Below are 4,466 nucleotides of genomic sequence, written 5' to 3'. Positions count from 1 at the left end.
AATACAATGGACCTTCGCGGTGAAAATGATATTGTATGGTGGTGATATAACTTCCCCCTTTGAGATTTTATTCTTTTGTAGGTAGTAGGTTGGACAGATACTTCCACTAGAAAGTTATTGGATCCCTCTCTCTGGTTACGGCTCATTTTTTCTTTGCCCACACATACACAGAATCGTCTGGCCTATTCTTTACATATTCTCGTCTTTCCTCATACACCTGACAACAATGATATACTAAACACTTCTTCGCCCGAGGGGTTAATTACTGTACTGCAATTGTTCAGTGTACTTTCCTCTTGGTAAGGGTAGAAGAGACTCTTTAGCTATGGTAAGCAGCTCTTCTAGGAGAGGGACACTCCAAAATCAAACAGTTGTTCTCTAGTCTTGGGTAGTGCCATAGCCTCTGTACCATGGTCTTCCACTGTCTTGGGTTAGAGTTCTCTAGCTTAAGGGTACACTCGGGCACACTTTTCTATCTTATTATTTTTTTTCTTCCTCTTGTTTTTTTGAAATGGTGTGTTGGGTAGGCATAATAGAAAGGCCATGGATGACTGGTGGTTTATCAAGAGATCGTCTTTTCCTTTTCTGGTTCTTTTTCTTCTCAAAACCATCCTCACTGTCCTCCCATCAGTTGAAGTGGCTATTGTGGAGGGTATTTAGCCTTGTGTGGTGTATCGGCTCCTCCATGTTAACCAGTTTTCCGACTTTTTTTACCATAGTCTATGGGTTTCATCAATCACTTTTTTTGCTGATGTTTTTGACAGTAAACAGAGTAATGAAAAACTTCAACTTCTTCATTCCTGTCTTCCTGAGGCTAAACTAATTAGTTTAGCTTTTCGATCTCGTGAAATTAAAGCTCTGTTGATGGACCTTGATGCTTATGGAGGTGTAGACCCAAGTGGTATTTTTCCTTTGTTTTTTATAAAGACAGCTGATTTCTTGGCTCCAAAGTTATCTGTTATTTTGCGCAAGTTAGCAAGAAGAGGAGTTTTTAGCACTTGTTGGAGAATTGGTAATGTTACTCCACTATGTAAATGTGTTTGTGGTAGCTCAAGTCCCACTGATTACTGCCCAATTTCCATAATTCCCATATTATCTGAAGTTTTTAAACGTCTTCTGGCAAAACGTTTTAATAGGTTTGCTGAAATCAATTACATCGTATGATTTAGCTATAAGATACAATAGTATATATAAAACGTATTTTATATTGCGCTGAAGACTGCTAGGGAGAAATTTGCTTCTTATTTAGGGGAAAATTGTCAGTTTGTGTTGGGAGTCTAGGGACTTCCGACTTCATTATTCCAGACTCCATGTTGCCAACATGTTCTCGACAAAAATTGAGCGTAAGTAGTGGAATAAAGCAAGGCTGTACTGGCTCTACAACATTGTTCAAATTAATTACTTATCAGATTATAAAACAAGTAGAAAAGGAAGGTAATGGTTTTAAAAATGATATTATGAAGCTAGAAGTATTATTTTTTGCTGATGATGTAGCCTACTAGTGCTTGCTGAGAGTATAGAGGATGCTGAATTGAACATACGCGAAGTGATAGATATACGAAAGCAGTGTGGTTTTGACATAAATAGAGACAAAAGTAGCGTACTTATATATAATATGAAGGAGAAACCAGATAACATAGAGGGAATAAGAGTAGTAAGCAATATTAAATACCTAGGTATTAAGGTAGATGACAGTAGGAATATGTTCAAAGCACAGAAAAGTGAAATGATAGTTAAGGCGCAAAAGCTAGCTAATCTTACATATTCAATCATAGAAAAAAAGTTGCAATAAGATACTGATAGGGCAAACATACTGGAAAAGTGTAACCCTACCTTCTATATTATATGGAACAAATGTAATCAACTTAACGGAAACTGAAATAGAAAAGTTGCAGAGAATAGAAAATGGAGTGTATGAAAGGATGTTAGGGGGTATAAAGAATACAGCAATTGTAGCCCTGAGAGGGGAGGTAGGGGCATCTGCTATGAAAACAAGGGTAATGGATGGAAAGCTGAGGTACCTTAATAGCATTTATAAGGGAGAGAAGGACATACTAACAGCAATAGTCAATGATATGGAAGAAAATGAGAGGAAGCGGTGGATGCATGTGAAGAAGTATGCTGAAGAATGTGGGATGGCGATGAGAGAAGTCAAGAGATGTACGAAAGAGGACATAAAGAAGAGAACAAGAGAATGGGACACAAGAAAATGGAAGAGTGAAATGGAGTGCAAGGAGAGCCTGATTCTGTATAAAAACTGAAAAAGTGAAATCAAGGAGGAGGAAGTATAAGACAACACATTTTCGTCAATTTTACTATTCAGAGCAAGGACAAACACATTGGACTTGAATATAAAAAAAAAACAGACACCAAGATGGAAATATAAACTGTATATTCTGTGATGTAGAAGAAGATGCTAACCACTTTATGTTATATTGTCCACAGTTTAGTGACATACGAATAAAAGCAATTGAGCTCCAACAACCATACGAAGAAGATAGTGCACAAACAGTTGGAAAATTCCTTTTTTGTGAAGAAAATATTGAAAATAAGAAAAGTGAACTACAACAAATGTGGATGAAAAGAGAAAAACTAGTGAAAATAAGGAACACACAAAACTAAAAGACACAGAGGCGCCGTTGCAAAAATGAAGCCTCAACCTGGATCTGTTCTGATCTGACTTTAAATTCAATAAGGTTTCATAAATTACCAATTCTATTATAATGATTCTGATTATATGGTATATTTGTTGTGACATTTGCTATAGGCCTACCATTCTTGAAAACAACCTATTGACGAAAATTATCAATTTTTTTAACTAGGTCGTCATATATATATATATATATATATATATATATATATATATATATATATATATATATATATATATATATATATATATATATATATATATATGTGTGTGTGTGTGTGTGTGTGTGCGTGTGTTTGTGGGTGTGTGTGTGTGTGTGTGTGTGGAGTGTGATTTTAAAGGCCTAAATTGTATGGGGGTGGGGGGGAGTAGGTCTATGTGTTGGAGCTATTAGAGGAAGGGAGACATTTTCTATGAAATTTATTCAATATTGATTCATCAATATTATACTTTTTTGGAAATGATCCCAAATAATAACATGTTGTTATAGGCCCATTGGTTGTCATTTGATATAACTCTCTAACAGGAAAGTTATTGTCTTAAATAATGGATAATGGAATAATTTGTAAGTTTGGTCCAGTCTGGAAAAACCTTACTCATACACAACTAACGAGTCTAATGATATTTCATTTTCTTAATTTGGTAACAATTTACCATTTAGGAGCAATAGGTATTTCAGGGAAGAGTTTTGTTTATAGGGGCTGCCATCATTAGAGAGTAATTACAAATTATCTTCATATTACTCTCCTCCAATACAGTGGAAGGCCATGGTACAGAGGCTATGGCACTACCCAAGACCAGAGAACAATGGATTGATTTTGGGGTGTCCTTCTCCTAAAAGAGCTACTTACCATAGCTAAAGAGTCTCTTCTACCCTTACCAAGAGGAAAGTAGCCACTGAACAATTACAGTGCTGTAGTTAATCTCTTGATAGAAGAATTGTTTGGTAATCTCAGTGTTGTCAGATGTATGAGGACAGAGAAGAATGTGGAAAGAATGGGCCAGACTATCCGGTGTATGTGTTAGCAAAGAAAAATAAGCCGTAACCAGAGAGAGGAATCTAATGTAGTAATGTTCGGTTAGTCAAAAGACCCAAAACTCTCTAGCGGTAGTATCTCAACGGGTGGCTAGTGCCCTGACCAACCTGGTACCTACAATTTTTATTTGGATGCCTCCTAAGTTTCTTTAGCTTTTTTTACCTCCCAATCGCCATAAACTTATTTTAATTTTCCTTTAGTTTTAGTTGTTTAATTGTTATCCATTCCATAAACTGATAAGAATTTAGTTTGAAGTTTCAACAGTATCGTCTATGTCATTTATGGAGAAGTAAATTTGTGTATCATCCGCAAATAGTTTAAACTTTACTTTATGTATATTTGGTACTTTTTATAGACCTTTAGTATAGACACAAAATAAGATAGGGCCTAGTACACTTCCCTAAGGTACCCCTCTGTTTCCAATTCGTAGCCTACAGAACAGTTTCTGTAAACCAAGTAGTCCTTTAGACACTAATCAATTGGTCTTAAATACCAATGTGCCGTAGATAATTAAGTAGGAGTTCATGCACAATTATATTAAAAACAGCACTAAAATTGAGTAATATCAAAATACATTTCTAGCAGATCTCCTTAGAATATAACTATATGCATGCTAGCTGGCTGTTCGACAATGCTTCTATTTCTTCTAAGTGGCTAATTAGCTGTTCAGGAATTACGTATTCAAGCACATTTGAAATAAAGGATATTTTTTAAATATATCTATAGGAGTTTAATTCCTGCTAATATTAAGCTCTGATCTCATATGGAATAATTAGATA

The sequence above is a fragment of the Palaemon carinicauda genome, chromosome 25, assembly GCF_036898095.1.
Source record: "Palaemon carinicauda isolate YSFRI2023 chromosome 25, ASM3689809v2, whole genome shotgun sequence".
NCBI lineage: Eukaryota > Metazoa > Arthropoda > Malacostraca > Decapoda > Palaemonidae > Palaemon > Palaemon carinicauda.
This window is presented reverse-complemented; position numbering follows the sequence as displayed.